Source organism: Rhinopithecus roxellana, chromosome 1 (genome assembly GCF_007565055.1).
Source record: "Rhinopithecus roxellana isolate Shanxi Qingling chromosome 1, ASM756505v1, whole genome shotgun sequence".
Classification (NCBI taxonomy): Eukaryota; Metazoa; Chordata; class Mammalia; order Primates; family Cercopithecidae; genus Rhinopithecus; species Rhinopithecus roxellana.
In genome coordinates this window covers 100589313-100608740 of record NC_044549.1, presented here as the reverse complement: position 1 = coordinate 100608740, position 19428 = coordinate 100589313, and the positions used below count along the sequence as shown (strand labels likewise).

Below are 19428 nucleotides of genomic sequence, written 5' to 3'. Positions count from 1 at the left end.
CTCAAGTCCAAGTGGAGAAAAGTTTTCTAACCTTTCCCAGGGGTATTTTCAGTTTATTGATCTCTCTAGAAAACTTGAAAATCCTCAAAGGAATAAAACTGATGGTTTCAGATACTATGAAAGATAATGGGGTAGATTTCTTTTATGAATAAAAAAATGCTGTTTCTCCTTCAGTCATTCCACAATCAAGAGCTAATTATGAAATCCCTACTATGTGCAGGCTGTAGGCCAGGCTTTAGAGATAGCTACAATGGAGCAGAAACAGATTGGTGGGAGGTGCTCCTGGATCTTACTGGCTACGTGGGGGATGTGATGGGAGACAAGCAGACAAATGATTGTAAACTCACACCCACTACCAGGTGGCAACGGATGACACTTCTGACTCCTAGAGTTTATTGCAGAGGTCTGACCTAAGCAGGGAGGACCTCCAGGAAGTGATGATTGGGTTGAAATCAGAAGAGTAGGCACAGAGGGGAGGCGAGCACTTCAGGCACAGGAACTGCAAGGATGCACGTCTGGGACAGGAGGAGCTTGAGGGAGGCAAGGTTCTGAAAGTGTGTCACATGGATAGGGCAAGAGGGAAGGTGGTGAGAGGTGCTACTGGAGCATAAACCCTGTCACTTTGTAAATAGTGCAAAATTGTGACCATGTCAGCAGAGTAAGTGACACCCACCACAAGCAGGATCTTCACACTCTGGTCTTTCAGGGTGTACAGTCTTCTTTGGAAAAGTCTATTCCTCTATCCACCTCTAGCATTACTCTTTCTTTAAACGTATTACCTATGAGTCAATTGTTTAACAGGTAATCATAATTATTATAAGAGAAACTAAATTGTAATTGTTCTCATTTCTGAGTGCTTACTTCATGATAGGCTAAGTATGTTTTCTACATTATTTCATTTAATCTTTATAACAATTCTGAGAAGTAGGGACTGTTAGCTCATTTTTTTTGAGATGAGAAAAGAGAAGCTATGGAAGTTAGGTAACTTGCAGAATGTATTCAGATATTAATGGGAGAGGTGGGAGTCAAACAAAACCTATAACTCTCCATGACTTATGCCCAGAACCTGGGCTTGCAGTTACATTCCATCATTCTTCAAATGTTTTCTGAGTGCCTAAATGTTTTGTGAACAGTTCTAGGCACTGAAGAGATGGTTGGAAATAAGCTAGATAACTTGTTTATCTGGTCCTTCAGTTTTCCCCCCAAACTAGAATGAACAACATTTGACAAAACTGTTGTTAAGAAAGATTGTCTAGTACTAACCCTGTGCATGAATGGGGCAGAGTAGACTCTGGGGGAAGATAGGGTGGGATGGGTGCAAGAGTAACATTCAGTAGTCCCTACTTAGTGCCAGACACTGGGTTTTTAACTCACTTTCTCCTTTAAATTCCCCACTTCTGGACAAATTAGGTAGTTTTAGTCCTGCTTGACAGATGTGGAAATTGACTGTCAAAGAAATTGAGAAAACTGCTGCCAGTTGCCCAGCATGAGGGTGGTGGAGCAGAGTTTAAGCCCACATCTGTTTGTTCAGCACCTGAATTCTTTCCATCAGCATCCCCAGTATAAAGTGATTTTAGATTTTACATGATGAACCTGGGGGAGAACATGCTTATTCGTTCAGAGGCTTATTTTGTTTTCAACCAGAGTGGAACCTTGTGAGTGTAATCACTACCATTTGTTGACAATGGCAAGGCAAGCTGTAGAGATGAAATTAGAGTGTCAGGGCCAGGTGACTGATGTTTGCCAAAGGCATGAAAACAGCATTTTACACCCAAGGTAATGATGCTGCAGATTTCTGCACGTCGAACAGACTCCATTGCTATGTTCAGGGAAAGTACAATAATATTTTTCAGAGTCAGCAAAAATAATGTGCATCTGGTTCCAGTTCTGATGAAGCTGTAAAAGTTGCAACCCAGATATTGTGCTATTAATTTGCGTTACATGATTATTATTACTTTGGCCTCTCTTTTCCAAATATGTTAACAACAGCAACAACAACAACAACAGCAAAGTTAGTATGATTTAAAGTTTCATGTAACATTATGTTTTGAGACATGCAGTCAGGAAACTAGAGTGATATACGAACAAAATTTGTTTCCCTAGTTTTATTTTTTTTTTTTTTTTTTTTTTTTTTTTTTTTTTTTTTTTAATTTATTTTTTTTTTTTTTTTTTTTTTTATTTTTTATTATACTTTAAGTTCTAGGGTACATGTGCATAACGTGCAGGTTTGTTACATATGTATACTTATGCCATGTTGGTGTGCTGCACCCATCAACTCGTCAGCACCCATCAATTCATCATTTATATCATGTATAACTCCCCAATGCAATCCCTCCCTCCTCCCCCCTCCCCCCTCCCCATGATAGACCCCAGTGTGTGATGTTCCCCTTCCCGAGTCCAAGTGATCTCATTGTTCAGTTCCCACCTATGAGTGAGAACATGCGGTGTTTGGTTTTCTCTTCTTGTGATAGTTTGCTAAGAATGATGGTTTCCAGCTGCATCCATGTCCCTACAAAGGACGCAAACTCATCCTTTTTTATGGCTGCATAGTATTCCATGGTGTATATGTGCCACATTTTCTTAATCCAGTCTGTCACAGATGGACATTTGGGTTGATTCCAAGTCTTTGCTATTGTGAATAGTGCCGCAATAAACATACGTGTACATGTGTCTTTGTAGTAGACTAATTTATAATCCTTTGGGTATATACCCAGTAGTGGGATGGCTGGGTCATATGGTACATCTAGTTCTAGATCCTTGAGGAATTGCCATACTCTTTTCCATAATGGTTGAACTAGTTTACAATCCCACCAACAGTGTAAAAGTGTTCCTATTTCTCCACATCCTCTCCAACACCTGTTGTTTCCTGACTTCTTAATGATTGCCATTCTAACTGGTGTGAGATGGTATCTCATTGTGGTTTTGATTTGCATTTCTCTGATGGCCAGTGATGATGAGCATTTTTTCATGTGTCTGTTGGCTGTATGAATATCTTCTTTTGAGAAATGTCTGTTCATATCCTTTCCCCACTTTTTGATGGGGTTGTTTGTTTTTTTCTCGTATATTTGTTTGAGTTCTTTGTAGATTCTGGATATTAGCCCTTTGTCAGATGAGTAGGTTGCAAAAATTTTCTCCCATTCTGTAGGTTGCCTGTTCACTCTGATGGTAGTTTCTTTTGCTGTGCAAAAGCTCTTTAGTTTAATTAGATCCCATTTGTCAATTATGGCTTTTGCTGCCGTTGCTTTTGGTGTTTTAGACATGAAGTCCTTGCCCATGCCTATGTCCTGAATGGTACTACCTAGATTTTCTTCTAGGGTTTTTATGGTATTAGGTCTAACATTTAAGTCTCTAATCCATCTTGAATTAATCTTCGTATAAGGGGTAAGGAAAGGATCCAGTTTCAGCTTTCTACTTATGGCTAGCCAATTTTCCCAGCACCATTTATTAAATAGGGAATCCTTTCCCCATTTCTTGTTTCTCTCAGGTTTGTCAAAGATCAGATGGCTGTAGATGTGCGGTATTATTTCTGAGGACTCTGTTCTGTTCCATTGGTCTATATCTCTGTTTTGGTACCAGTACCATGCTGTTTTGGTTACTGTAGCCTTGTAGTATAGTTTGAAGTCAGGTAGCGTGACGCCTCCAGCTTTGTCCTTTTGACTTAGGATTGTCTTGGCAATGCGGGCTCTTTTTTGGTTCCATATGAACTTTAAAGCAGTTTTTTCCAATTCTGTGAAGAAAGTCATTGGTAGCTTGATGGGGATGGCATTGAATCTATAAATAACCTTGGGGAGTATGGCCATTTTCACGATATTGATTCTTCCTATCCATGAGCATGGTATGTTCTTCCATTTGTTTGTGTCCTCTTTGATTTCACTGAGCAGTGGTTTGTAGTTCTCCTTGAAGAGGTCCTTTACATCCCTTGTAAGCTGGATTCCTAGGTATTTTATTCTCTTTGAAGCAATTGTGAATGGAAGTTCATTCCTGATTTGGCTCTCTGCTTGTCTGTTGCTGGTGTATAAGAATGCTTGTGATTTTTGCACATTAATTTTGTATCCTGAGACTTTGCTGAAGTTGCTTATCAGCTTAAGGAGATTTTGGGCTGAGACGATGGGGTTTTCTAAATATACAATCATGTCATCTGCAAACAGGGACAATTTGACTTCTTCTTTTCCTAACTGGATACCCTTGATTTCTTTCTCTTGCCTGATTGCCCTAGCCAGAACTTCCAACACTATGTTGAATAGGAGTGGTGAGAGAGGGCATCCCTGTCTTGTGCCAGTTTTCAAAGGGAATTTTTCCAGTTTTTGCCCATTCAGTATGATATTAGCTGTGGGTTTGTCATAAATAGCTCTTATTATTTTGAGGTACGTTCCATCAATACCGAATTTATTGAGCGTTTTTAGCATGAAGGGCTGTTGAATTTTGTCAAAAGCCTTTTCTGCATCTATTGAGACAATCATGTGGTTCTTGTCTTTGGTTCTGTTTATATGCTGGATTACGTTTATTGATTTGCGAATGTTGAACCAGCCTTGCATCCCAGGGATGAAGCCCACTTGATCATGGTGGATGAGCTTTTTGATGTGCTGCTGAATCCGGTTTGCCAGTATTTTATTGAGGATTTTTGCATCAATGTTCATCAGGGATATTGGTCTAAAATTCTCTTTTTTTGTTGTGTCTCTGCCAGGCTTTGGTATCAGGATGATGTTGGCCTCATAAAATGAGTTAGGGAGGATTCCCTCTTTTTCTATTGATTGGAATAGTTTCAGAAGGAATGGTACCAGCTCCTCCTTGTACCTCTGGTAGAATTCAGCTGTGAATCCATCTGGTCCTGGACTTTTTTTGGTGGGTAGGCTATTAATTGTTGCCTCAATTTCAGAGCCTGCTATTGGTCTATTCAGGGATTCAACTTCTTCCTGGTTTAGCCTTGGGAGAGTGTAAGTGTCCAGGAAATTATCCATTTCTTCTAGATTTTCTAGTTGATTTGCGTAGAGGCGTTTATAGTATTCTCTGATGGTAGTTTGTATTTCTGTGGGGTCAGTGGTGATATCCCCTTTATCATTTTTTATTGCATCTATTTGATTCCTCTCTCTTTTTTTCTTTATTAGCCTTGCTAGCGGTCTGTCAATTTTGTTGATCTTTTCAAAAAACCAACTCCTGGATTCATTGATTTTTTGGAGGGTTTTTTGTGTCTCTATCTCCTTCAGTTCTGCTCTGATCTTAGCTATTTCTTGCCTTCTGCTAGCTTTTGAATGTGATTGCTCTTGCCTCTCTAGTTCTTTTAATTGTGATGTTAGAGTGTCAATTTTAGATCTTTCCTGCTTTCTCTTGTGGGCATTTAGTGCTATAAATTTCCCTCTACACACTGCTTTAAATGTGTCCCAGAGATTCTGGTATGTTGTATCTTTGTTCTCATTGGTTTCAAAGAACATCTTTATTTCCGCTTTCATTTATGTACCCAGTAGTCATTCAGGAGCAGGTTGTTCAGTTTCCATGTAGTTGAGCGGTTTTGATTGAGTTTCTTAGTCCTGAGTTCTAGTTTGATTGCACTGTGGTCTGAGAGACAGTTTGTTATAATTTCTGTTCTTTTACATTTGCTGAGGAGTGCTTTACTTCCAATTATGTGGTCAATTTTGGAATAAGTGCGATGTGGTGCTGAGAAGAATGTATATTCTGTTGATTTGGGGTGGAGAGTTCTATAGATGTCTATTAGGTCCGCTTGGTGCAGAGATGAGTTCAATTCCTGGATATCCTTGTTAACTTTCTGTCTCGTTGATCTGTCTAATGTTGACAGCGGAGTGTTGAAGTCCCCCATTATTATTGTATGGGAGTCTAAGTCTCTTTGTAAGTCTCTAAGGACTTGCTTTATGAATCTGGGTGCTCCTGTATTGGGTGCATATATATTTAGGAGAGTTAGCTCTTCCTGTTGAATTGATCCCTTTACCATTATGTAATGGCCTTCTTTGTCTCTTTTGATCTTTGATGGTTTAAAGTCTGTTTTATCAGAGACTAGGATTGCAACCCCTGCTTTTTTTTGTTCTCCATTTGCTTGGTAGATCTTCCTCCATCCCTTTATTTTGAGCCTATGTATGTCTCTGCATGTGAGATGGGTCTCCTGAATACAGCAGACTGATGGGTCTTGACTCTTTATCCAGTTTGCCAGTCTGTGTCTTTTAATTGGAGCATTTAGTCCATTAACATTTAAGGTTAATATTGTTATGTGTGAACTTGATCCTGCCATTATGATATTAACTGGTTATTTTGCTCGTTAGTTGATGCAGTTTCTTCCTAGCCTCGATGGTCTTTACATTTTGCCAAGTTTTTGCGATGGCTGGTACCGGTTGTTCCTTTCCATGTTTAGGGCTTCCTTCAGGGTCTCTTGTAAGGCAGGCCTGGTGGTGACAAAATCTCTAAGCATTTGCTTATCTGTAAAGGATTTTATTTCTCCTTCACTTATGAAACTTAGTTTGGCTGGATATGAAATTCTGGGTTGAAAATTCTTTTCTTTAAGAACGTTGAATATTGGCCCCCACTCTCTTCTGGCTTGTAGAGTTTCTGCCGAGAGATCTGCTGTTAGTCTGATGGGCTTCCCTTTGTGGGTGACCCGACCTTTCTCTCTGGCTGCCCTTAAGATTTTTTCCTTCATTTCAACTTTGGTGAATCTGGCAATTATGTGTCTTGGAGTTGCTCTTCTCGAGGAGTATCTTTGTGGCGTTCTCTGTATTTCCTGAATTTGAATGTTGGCCTGCCCTACTAGGTTGGGGAAGTTCTCCTGGATGATATCCTGAAGAGTGTTTTCCAACTTGGTTCCATTTTCCCCCTCACTTTCAGGCACCCCAATCAGACGTAGATTTGGTCTTTTTACGTAATCCCATACTTCTTGCAGGCTTTGCTCATTTCTTTTTCTTCTTTTTTCTTTTGGTTTCTCTTCTCGCTTCATTTCATTCATTTGATCTTCAATCGCTGATACTCTTTCTTCCAGTTGATCGAGTCGGTTACTGAAGCTTGTGCATTTGTCACGTATTTCTCGTGTCATGGTTTTCATCTCTGTCATTTCGTTTATGATCTTCTCTGCATTAATGAGTCTAGCTGTCAATTCTTCCACTCTTTTTTCAAGATTTTTAGTTTCTTTGCGCTGGGTACGTAATTCCTCCTTTAGCTCTGATAAGTTTGATGGACTGAAGCCTTCTTCTCTCCTCTCGTCCAAGTCATTCTCTGACCAGCTTTGATCCGTTGCTGGTGATGGGCTGCGCTCCTTTGCAGGGGGAGATGCGCTCTTATTTTTTGAATTTCCAGCTTTTCTGCCCTGCTTCTTCCCCATCTTTGTGGTTTTATCTGTCTCTGGTCTTTGATGGTGGTGACGAACTGATGGGGTTTTGGTATAGGTGTCCTTCCTGTTTGATAGTTTTCCTTCTGACAGTCAGAAGGACTCTCTGTTGGTCTGTTGGAGATTGCTTGAGGTCCACTCCAGACCCTGTTTGCCTGGGTATCAGCAGCAGAGGTTGCCGAAGATAGAATATTGCTGAACAGCGAGTGTACCTGTCTGATTCTTCCTTTGGAAGTGTCCTCTCAGGGGTGTACTCCACCCTGTGAGGTGTGGGGTGTCAGACTGCCCCTAGTGGGGGATTTCTCCCAGCTAGGCTACTCAGGGGTCAGGGACACACCTGAGCAGGCAGTCTGTCCGTTCTCAGATCTCAACCTCCGCGTTGGGAGATCCGCGGCTCTCCCCAAAGCTGTCAGACAGAGTCGTTCGCGTCTGCACCGGCTCCCGCTACTTCCCCTGTTGGTCTTCAGCTGTGCGCTGTCCCCAGAGGTGGAGACTACAGAGACAGGCAGGCTTCCTTGAGCTGCTGTGAGCTCCACCCAGTTCGAGCTTCCCAGCGGCTTTGTTTACCTACTTAAGCCTCAGCAATGGCGGGCGCCCCTCCCCCAGCCTCGCTGCTGCCTTGCGGATAGATCGCGGCAGACTGCTGTGTTAGCAGTGAGGGAGGCTTCGTGGGCGTGGGACCCTCCCGGCCAGGTGTGGGATATATTCTCCTGGAATGCCTGTATGCTTACAGCGCAGTATTGGGGTGGGAGTTACCCGATTTTCCAGGTGTTGTGTGTCTCAGTTCCCCTGGCTAGGAAAACGGATCCCCTTCCCCCTTGCGCTTCCAGGTGAGGCGATGCCTCGCCCTGCTTCAGCTCTCGCTGGTCAAGCTGCAGCAGCTGACCAGCACCGATTGTCCGGCACTCCCTAGTGAGATGACCCCAGTACCTCAGTTGAAAATGCAGAAATCACCGGTCTTCTGTGTCGCTGGCGCTGGGAGTTGGTGACTGGAGTTGTTCCTATTCGGCCATCTTGCTCCCGTTTCCCTAGTTTTAAAAATGACTTTCTTGGCCGGGCATGGTGGCTCACACCTGTAATCCCAGCACTTTGGGAGGCTGAGGCAGGTGGATCACGAGGTTAGGAGATCGAGACCATCCTGGCTAACAAGGTGAAACCCCATCTCTACTAAAAAAATACAAAAAAACAAATTATATATATATATTAGCCAGGCGCGGTGGGAGGCGCCTGTAGTCCTAGCTACTCGGGAGGCTGAGGCAGGAGAATGTCCTGAACCCGGGAGGCAGAGCTTGCAGTGAGCTGAGATGGCGCCACTGCACTCCAGCCTGGGCGACAGAGTAAGACTCCGTATCTCAAAAAAAAAAAAAAAAAAAAAAAGACTTTTTGAAGACCTGAGTAAAAAGAGCCTGTCCTGATGAGCTCATTCACTGTCAGAGATTTTTGTTCTTTTGAAATCATTGCATTTCCACTATGTTAGTATGAACAAAGAAAATCAGGAACTCTTTTCTTACTTGAGTTCCAGGGGTATAGAGACTATAGAGCTTATTTTCTTCTTGTCATTTTTAAAATGTACAAATCTCAGAGCTGCTTTGGTATTTTTTATTGATATAGAAAGAGTGCTCATTATTTAACATGCCTGTGCTTCCCTCCAGGAGATGGCAAATACCTGTTATGGTGTCTCTGGAAACAATCTGGTTATAATGTCCCATTTACAACAGGGAGTTGTGTACCTCCAGTTACTTGGAACAGGTAACGCCAGTATCAGGCATTGAAAATCTCCAGTCTAGAGATTAAGATGGCAAACAGGAGGCAGGACTAGCTTGTAGCTCCCACTCCGATGCACTGAGTGGTATGTGGAGAATCAAATCATAAACTTGCTCCAGGAACTACCACAGGAACTTACCAGAAAAGCTGAGAGAATCCACAAGCCCTTTCAAGGAACAGAATCACTGCTGCAGGATCCCTGAGATGCGGAAAAACTGAATTGGCGTGCTTTCTTCACAGGGAGGCTCGTGGTCTGGGGCAAGTTCTCAGCCCTGGTCACCGGTTGCCAGACTCGGTGCTGTTGTGGGGGCACGGTGGGAGTGGTAGAACAGCCTTTAGGACTGTGGGCTGTGTGACAGTGGGGTAAGGCCAACGACTGCCGGCTTTTCCCCACTTCCCTGATGACCTGAATGACTCAGCAGAGGCAGCCATAATCCCCCTGCGAATATAACTCCACTGGACTGGCAACCACACTGCCATCCCCCACAGCAGCCACAGCAAGCCCTGCCAAAGGAGAGGCTGAGCTCAGACATGCCTATTCCAGCCCCTAACTGGTGGTCCTCCTCTACCTGCCCTGGTAGCTGAAGACAAAGGTTATAATCTCTTGGTAGCTCTATAGCCCTGCCCACCACCTGAGAAACCTGAATACTTAACCAGGTGTCCTTAGGGCAAGTTTGCATCCTCCCTATAGGACTGCAGCTGATGCGCTCTTAAAAAGCGCTATCTCCTGCCTGGCGGCCAACAAACAGAAAAGCAGCACACTAAACAAAAACATAACCAAGGACACTTACAGAGTCCACTTCACTCCCCTGCTACCTCCACTGAAGCAGGTGCTGGTATCCACGGCTGCAAGACCTGAAGATGGATCACATCACAGGACTCTTTGCAGACACTCTCCAGTACCAGCGTGGAGTCCCGTAGCTCTGCAGGGTGGCTAGACCCAGAACAGCAAAAAATAAAATAAATCACTGCAGTTTGACTCTCAGGTAGCCCCACTCCTAGGGGAAGGGGGAGAACACCACATCAAGGGAGCACTCTGTGGGACAAAAGAACCTGAACAGCAGCCCTTGAATCCCAGGTCTTCCCTCCCACAGTCTACCCAAATGAGAAGGAATCAGAAAAACAATTCTGGTAATATGACAAAACAAGGATCTTTACACCCCGAAAAGATCATACCAGCTCACCAGCAGTGAATCCAAACCAAGAAAAAAATCTCTTAATTGCTAGAAAAAGGATTCGGAAAGTCAATTATTAGGCTAACCAAGGAGGCACCAGAAAAAGGTGAAGTCCAGCTTAAAAAAAATCCAAAACATGATACAGGGTATGAAAGGAAACTTCTTCAGTGAAATAGAGAACATAAATAAAAAAGAGTCACAATTTCTGGAAATCAAGGACACATTTAGAGAAATGCAAAATGCACTGGAAATTCTCAGCATAGAATCAAACAAGCAGAAGAAAGAACTTCAGAGCTTGAAGACAAGGTTTTTGAATTAACCCAATCCATCAAAGACAAAGAAAAAAGAATTTAAAAAATGAGCAAAACCTCCAAGAAATTTAGGACTATGTTAAATATTCAAAACCAGGAATAATTGGTGTTCCCGAGAAAGAAGAGGAATCTAAAAGTTTGGAAAACGTATTTGAGGGAATAATTGAGGAAAACTTCCCAGCCTTGCTAGAGATCTAGACATGCGAATCCAAGAAGCTCAAAAAACATGGGAAATTCATCACAAAAATGTCATCACCTGAGCACATAGTCCTCAGGTTATCTAAAGTCAAAAACGAAGGAAATAATCTTTTTATTGTTATTATTATTATACTTTGAGTTCTAGGACACATGTGAACAACATGTAGGTTTGTTACATAGGTATACCTGTGTCATGGTGGTTTGCTGCACCCATCAATTTGTCATTTACATTAGTTATTTCTCCTAATACTATCCCTCCCCCAGCCCCTAACCCCCCAACAGACCCCAGCGTGTGATGTTCCCTGCCTTGTGTCCATGTGTTCTCATTGTTCAACTCCCACCTATGAATGAGAATATGTGGTGTTTGGTTTTCTATCCTTGTGATAGTTTGCTTAGAATGATGGTTTCCAGCTTCATCCATGTCCCTGCAGAGGACGTGAACTCATCCTTTTTTGTGGCTGCATAGTATTCCATGGTGTATATGTGCCACAATTTCTTCATCCAGTCAATCATTGATGGACATTTGGGTTCATTCCAAGTCTTTGCTATTGTGAATAGTGCTGTAATACTATATGCATGCATATGTCCTTATAGTAGCATGATTTATAATCATTTGGGTATATACTCAGTAATGGGATAACTGGGTCAAATGTATTTCTAGTTTCCTTGAGGAATTGCCACACTGTCTTCCACAATGGTTGAACTAATATATATTCCCACCACCAGTGTAAAAGCATCCCTATTTCTCCACATCCTCTCCAGCACCTGTTGTTTCCTGACTTTTAATGATCGCCATTCTAACTGGTGTGAGATGGTATCTCATTGTGGTTTTGATTTGCATTTCTCTGATGACCAGTGATGATGAGCATTTTTTCATGTGTCTGTTGGCTGCATAAATGTCTTCTTTTGGCCGGGCGCGGTGGCTCAAGCCTGTAATCCCAGCACTTTGGGAGGCCGAGACGGGCGGATCACGAGGTCAGGAGATCGAGACCATCCTGACTAACACGGTGAAACCCCGTCTCTACTAAAAAATACAAAAAACTAGCTGGGCGAGGTGGCGGGCGCCTGTAGTCCCAGCTACTTGGGAGGCTGAGGCAGGAGAATGGCGTAAACCCGGGAGGCGGAGCTTGCAGTGAGCTGAGACCCGGCCACTGCACTCCAGCCTGGGCGACAGAGCGAGACTCTGTCTCAAAAAAAATAAATAAATAAATAAATAAATAAATAAATAAATAAATGTCTTCTTTTGAGAAGGGTCTGTTCATATCCTTTGCCCACTTTTTGGTGGGGTTGTTTGATTTTTTCTTGTAAATTTGTTTAAGTGCTTTATAGATTCTGCATATTAGCTCTTTGTCAGATGGGTGGATTGCAAAGAGTTTCTCCCATTCTGTAGGTTGCCTGTTCACTCTGATGATAGTTTCTTTTGCTGTGCAGAAACTCTTTAGTTTAATTAGATCCCATTTGTCTATTTTGGCTTTTGTCACCATTGCTTTTGATGTTTTAGTCATAAAGTCTTTGCCCATGCCTATGTCCTCAATGGTATTGCCTCGGTTTTCTTCTAGGGTTTTTATGGTGTTAGGTCTTACATTGAAGTCTTTAATCCATCTTGAATTAATTTTTGTATAAGGTGTAAGGAAGGGATCCAGTTTCAGCTTTCTACATATGGATAGCCAGTTTTCCCAGCACTATTTATTAAATAGGGAATCCTTTCCCCATTTCTTGTTTTTGTCAGTTTTGTCAAAGATCAGATGGTTGTAGATGTGTGGTGTTACTTCTGAGGGCTCTGTTCTGTTCCATTGATCTATATCTCTGTTTTGGTACCAGTACCATGCTGTTTTGGTTACTGTAGCCTTGTAGTATAGTTTGAAGTCAGGTAGCATGATGCCTCTAGCTTTGTTTTGTTTGCTTAGGATTGTCTTGACAATGTGGGCTCTTTTTTGTTTCCATATGAACTTTAAAGTAGTTATTTTCCAATTCTGTGAAGAAAGTCAGTGGTAGCTTGATGGGGATAGCACTGAATCTAAATTAATGACATAATATTGAAGGAAAGAATCTTAAGAGCTGTGAGGGAAAAGCATCAGGTAACCTATAAAGGAAAACCTATCAGATTAACAGCAGATTTGTCAGCAGAAACCATAGAAGGGATTGGGGTCCTATCTTTAGCCTTCTTCATCAAAATAATTATCGGTCAATAATTTTGTGGCTGGGCCTGGTAGAGGCTTATGCTTGTAATCTCAGCACTTTGGGAGGCCGAGGTGGGTGGATCACCTGAGGTTAGGAGTTTGAGACCAGCCTGTCAACATGGTGAAACCCCATCTCCACTAAAAATACAAAAATTAGCCAGATATGGTGGTGGGCACCTGTAATCCCAGCTACTTGGGAGGCTGAGGTGGAAGAATTGTTTGAATCTGGGAAGCAGAGGTTGCAGTGAGCCGAGATTGCGATATTGCACTCCAGCCTGGGCGACAAGAGTGAAACTCCATCTCAAAAAAAAAGAAAGAGTTTTGTGTCCAGCAAAACTAAGCTTCATAAATGAAGAAAAGATACAGACTTTTCCAGGCAAACAAACACTGAGAGAATTTGCCATTACCAAGCCAGCACTGTAAGAACTGCTAGAACGAGCACTAAATCTTGAAACAAATCCTCAAAATATATCAGAATAGCATCTCCTTAAAGCATAATTCTCACAGGACCTATATAACAATAACACAATGAAAAACCAAAACAAAACAAGGTATTCAGGCAACAAAAAGCATGATGAATAGAATAGTACCTCACATTTCAATATCAACATTGAATGTAAATAGCCTAAAATGCTCCACTTAAAAGATACAGAATGGCAGAATGGGTAAGAATTCACCAACCAAATTTCTGCTATCTTCTGTAGACTCACCTAACACATAAGGACTCACATAAACTTAAGGTGAAGGGAGGAGGTAGGAAAAAGATAATCCCTGCAAATGGACACTAAAAGTGAGCAAGAATAGCTATTCTTCTATCAGACAAAGCAAACTTTAAAGCAACATCAGTTAAAAAAGACAAAGAGGAGTACTGTATAATGATTAAAGAACTAGTCCAGCAAGAAAATATCACAATTCTAAATATATATGCATCTAACACTGGAGCTCCCAAATTTATAAAACAATTATTACTATACCTAAGAAATGAGCTAGATAGCAACACTATAATAGGGGGGGACTCTAACACTCCACTGACAGCACTAGACAGGTCATCAAGACAGAAAGTCAACAGAGAAACAATGGACTTAAACTATGCCCTACAGCAAATTGACTTAACAGATGTATTTATAGAACATTCTACCCAACAACTGCAGAATATACATTCTATTCATCAGCACATGGAACATTCTCCAAGATAGATAATATTATAGGTCACAAAACAAGTCTCAGCAAATTTAAGAAAATTGAAATTTCATCAAGTACTCTCTCAGACTACAGTGGAATAAAATTGGAAATCAACTCCAAAGGGAACCCTCAAAATCATGCAAATACATGGAAATTAAATAACCTGATCCTGAATGATTATTGGGTCAACAATGAAATCAAGATGGGAATTAAAAAATTCTTTGAACTGAATGATAATAGTGACAAAACCTGTCAAAACCTCTGGCATACAGCAAAAGCAGTGCTAAGAGGAAAGTTCATAGCATTAGATGCCTACACCAACAAGTCTAAAAGAGCACAATTAGACAATCTAAGTTCTTACCTCACAGAACTGGAGAAACAAGGACAATTCAAACCCAAACCAGCAAAAAAGAAAATAGAAGAAATAACGATGATCAGAGCAGAACTAAATGAAATTGAAATAAACAACAACAACACAAATACAAAAGGTAAATTAAACAAAAAGCTGATTCTTTGAAAAGATAAATAAAATTGATAGACCATTAGAGAGATTAACCAAGAAGAAAGAAGATCCAAATAAGCTCCAATGGGAATGAAACGGGGGATATTACAGCTCATACCACATAAATACAAAAGATTATTCAAGGCTGCTATGAACACATTTACATGCATAAATTAGAAAACCTAGAGGAGATGGAGAAATTCCTGGAGAAACAACCCTCCTAGATTAAATGAGGAAGATATGGAATCTGTGAACATAACAATAACAAGCAGTGAGATTGAAATGGTAATTTAACAATTGTCAACAAAAAAAAGTTCAGGACCAGACCAAATCACAGCTGAATTCTATCAGACATTCAAAGAAGAATTAGTACCAATCCTATTGACACTATTCCAAAAGATAGAGAAAGAGGGAATCCTTCCTAAATCATTCTATGAAGCCAGAATCACCCTAATGCCAAAACCAGGGAAGGATATAACAAAAAAAGAAAACTGCAAACCAATATCCCTGATAAACATAGATGCAAAAATCCTCAAAGAAAATGCTAGTGAACCAAATTGAACAACATATCAAAAAGATAATTTACCATGATCAAGTGGGTTTCAAACCAGGGATGCAGGGATGGTTTAATATATACAAGTCAACAAATGTGATACACCACACAAACAAAATTAAAAGCAAAAATCACATGATCATCTCAATAGATGCAAAAAAAGCATTTGACAAAAATCCAACATCCCTTTATGATTAAAATCCTCAGCAAAATCAGCATAGAAGGGACATACGTTAAGGTAATAAAAGCCATCTATGACAAACCTACAACCAATATGATACTGAACAGGGAAAATTTGAAAGCATTCATCCTGAGAACTGGAACTAGACAAGGATGCCCACTTTCACCGCTTCTACTCAACACCTAGTACTGGTAGTCCTAGCCAGAGCAATCAGACAAGAGAAAGAAATAAAGGGCATCCAAATTGGTAAAGAGGAGGTCAAACTGTCACTGTTTGCTGATGATATGATTGTATACCTAGAAAAACCTAAAAACTCATCCAGAAAGCTCCTAGAACTGGGAAATGTATTCAGCAAAGTTTCAGGATACAAAATTAATGCACACAAATCAGTAGCTCTGCTGTATACCAACAGCCACCAAGCTGAGAATCAAATCAAGAACTCAACTCCTTTCACAATAGCTGCAAATAATAATAATAATAATAAAATACATAGGAATATACCTAACTAAGGACATGAAAGACCTCTACAAGGAAAATTACGAAACACTGCTGAAAGAAAACATGGATGACATACAAATGGAAACACATCCCATGCTCATGGATTCAGTATTGTGAAAATGACCATACTGCCCAAAGCAATCTACAAATTCAATGCAATTCCCATCAAAACACCACTATCATTTCTCATAGAACTAGAAAAAAAAAATCCAAAAATTCATATGGAACCAAAAAAGAGCCCACAGAGCCAAAGCAAGACTAAGCAAAAGAAACAAATCTAGGGGCATCACATTACCTGACTTCAAACTATACTGTAAGGCCACAGTCACCAAAACAGCATGATACTGGTATAAAAATTGGTACATAGACCAGTGGAACAGAATAGAGAACCCAGAAATAAAGCCAAATACAGTCAACTGATCTTTGACAAAGCAAATTAAAACACAGAGTGAGGAAAGGATATCCTATTCAACAAATGGTGCTGGGATAATTGGCTAGCCACATGTTAGAAGAATGAAACTAGATGCCCATCTCTCACCTTATACAAAAATCAACTCAAGATAGATCAAAGACTTAAATCTAAGATCTGAAACCATAGAGATTCTAGAAGATAACATCAAAAACCCCCTCTAGACATTGGCTTAGGCAAGACTTCGTGACCAAGAACCCAAAAGCAAATGCACCAAAAACAAAGAGAAATAGATGGGTCTTAATTAAACTAAAAAGCTCCTGCACAGCAAAAGAAATATCAGCAGAGTTAACAGACAAAAATCTCAGAAATCACCACTAAAGAACTTATTCATGTAACCAAACACCACCTGTTCCCCAGAAACCTATTGAAATCAAAAAAAGGAAAAAAGAAAAGAAAAGCTCATCTGCAAAGCTTGTGAACAACTTTCCATGTTTTGGCGGTGATCCTTTTATTCCGGTTTCAGAAAACACCCTGCAGCCAAGCCCAGCCCTCCTCCTCTCTCTCTTGTAAGTGATAAGCACCATTAATAGTCCTGTCAGTCTTGATTAATTCTGTGCACAATGATCAAGAGAGTATTTTGACTTTGGGGCAAATCAAACCATGGTGGACTATGACACAGACATAAGGGATAAACATTTACTAAAAGTAAAAAGCACAGAGCCCGGAGCTTGTGGGGATTGTATAGAAATAAAAGCATATGAAGAGTGAATTCCAACTATAGATTTTTTACAAAGCTACAGGATGATTAAGTGCTTTTGGGTTATTCTATTCTGTAATATTTAATGGTTTCTAAATCTAAGTACTTCTTGGTCACAATGTTGTTTTTAAAAAGTTATCCATTAGGTCTTTGTGTGAACAAATGTAGGCCATTATTCCGCTGATCAGTAACTAATGCAAGGAAAAAGTTCTTTTTTATTCTTTTACAACATGAACTCGTTTTGATTTAGTACTGAAATGACTGGCCAGTTGCAAGAATGAAACTAATTTAAAAAGCAAAGACAAAGGACATTGTTCTCAAAGATGTTTAATTGGCCCTGAAAGTTCGACTTAGAAAGAAAAGTGTTTGGAATCACAATCACTGTTGCAACAAAGTGGGACAATTCCAAGCAACTAAAAAAGATTTCTCTCCAATTTCAGTGAGAATTGTCTTTCTCAGGATAGTCTGAATCCAGTGTGTGTGTACTATTTTTATATGCAAATTAGTATATGATTCTCTTGTTTGATTCAACAATAGGTGATATAGGTAAAGTCGACATTATTATATTTCAGGAAAGAAGGCAAATGAGACTCAGAGTTAGGAAATTTGTTCCTGCTCATGCAGTTAGTAAACAGGGATGCTTAAACATAAACCCCAGTCACTCACCAAATGATTCTCCTCTTCATGTAACAAGCTCATGGCCCCCACTAGCAGGCACAGTGGCAAGTTCTCACCCCAAACTCCAGAAACGTCCTTTTAGGACACCATCCCGGTTCAGAGCTGTTTAGGCAAACTGTGCTTAAGGAGGGACCTCCTTGTACAGAGCTGTTCTGCTTAGACATGGCTTTTCCTTCTCCAGCCCTTTCTGCCATGTCATCAATACAAGGTCAGAAAGAGACACTGAGTCAGCAATGAATATGGGAATTATCTGCACATTTAGCAGTGGAATCCTAGAGGCACGGGAAGAGAGAGCAGATAACTGGTAGGATCCAATTTTAAACTTACCTTCTTTTTGCATACGTTGAAAGTAAACATCAGAAATGTCTTCCACCTTAAAATTTTGCACAATAATTTCTTGTACCAAATTGGTTCAATTCCATTCCTCTGTTCATTCATTCCATTCCACACATCTGTATTGAGCCCCTCCCCTTGGCAGCGACTGCGTCGGTGGGAAGTCAGACGCTGTCCTTGCCCTCAGGTAGTGCACAGTCTTCAGGTGAAGGTGAGAGGAGAAAAGAAGCAAGTGCTGGTTAGGAGGTGGGATGTAGCTGAAACCTTAGATGTTGTGATTCACAAAAAGCCACATACTTCTTGTCTGCAGCCCCACCATATGCTTTGAACATAGGAGCAGCAGTTGATGGTTTTGCCTCCATTTGACTGTTACAGATCCCAACTCTGTGTTGTTTCCTCAAGCATTTCTGGAAGTCCCTGTATCTCATGTGTGGTCAAAAGCAAGCCTGGTCAGCCTTCACACAGCATCTGCTATTTCTTCCTCCTCGCTAGCCTGCCTCTTCGGAGTTCTATCATGCTCCACTAGAGACCACTGCAAGTGCACTAGAGCTCGGAGGTGGGAAGTGGGGAGGGCACCTCTCCTTCTCATGTTGCCCTCCACTGAAAGGCTCCAAAGGTTTACAGAGTCTTAAGTGAAATAGTTTGCTCAGGTTGAGTTCCAGGCCTTTCTTACTCTTGACCTAGGTTGGAGTCAATGGGGGATAGATCAGAGAAAAATCTCAGTGATAGCCACTAGGTGATTCTCAGGATCGCTGTCCTCTTCTGACCACACTATTTCTCCTCCCACTAGGACCAGTTTTCTGTCTATGCCCACATGGCCCTTTGCAGGCTGGTTATTTCCTACTGTCAAGATTCTGGGGAAGCTGGCCTCTGAGTTCCATGGCATACCTGAACCCCAGCGGAGACTAGGGTCTACACAGAGAGAAGGTGTTGTTCTAGCGTGGAGTCTGGGGAGAAGGCACTAGACATACCCCAGAGGCACCATTTGCCTCTTCTGTGTGTGTAAACGGGAGCCTCTTAGGGGTCTCAGCCCTGAACACAGTCTTTTTGAGGGAGAGGTTTGAGATTCTGTTTTAAAAAGAACAAGACTATTTTCTTTCTATGGTGTATTAGTTCATTCTCACACTGCTATAAAGAAACACCTGAGACTGAGTAATTTGTAAAGAAAAGAGGTTTGATTGGCTCATGGTTCTGCAGGCTGTACAGGAAGCATGGCTGGGGAGGCCTTGGGAAACTTACAATTATGGTGGAAGGTAAAGGGAAGGCAGGCACAGCTTACATGGCCAGAGCAGGAGGAAGAGAGTGGGGAGAGGTGCTACATACCTCACAGATCTGTGAGAATTCACTCATTGCCATGAGAATAGCAAAGGATAAATCTGT

At 41.1% G+C, this 19428-nt stretch overlaps 1 protein-coding gene and 1 long non-coding RNA gene across 2 annotated transcripts in view; one reads left to right on the top strand and one right to left on the bottom strand.

Annotated features, from left to right (window-relative positions):
• The window catches only part of KCNAB1 (potassium voltage-gated channel subfamily A member regulatory beta subunit 1), a 419409-nt gene that overhangs the window by 78955 nt on the left and 321026 nt on the right, over positions 1-19428 (top strand). The window lies entirely within an intron of this gene.
• On the bottom strand, positions 1592-17898 carry LOC104664410. Its single transcript, XR_748268.2, has 3 exons — positions 17704-17898; positions 9228-9287; positions 1592-1697 (listed from the first exon to the last, which is right to left on the bottom strand). It is a non-coding gene; the product is annotated as an uncharacterized LOC104664410 (long non-coding RNA).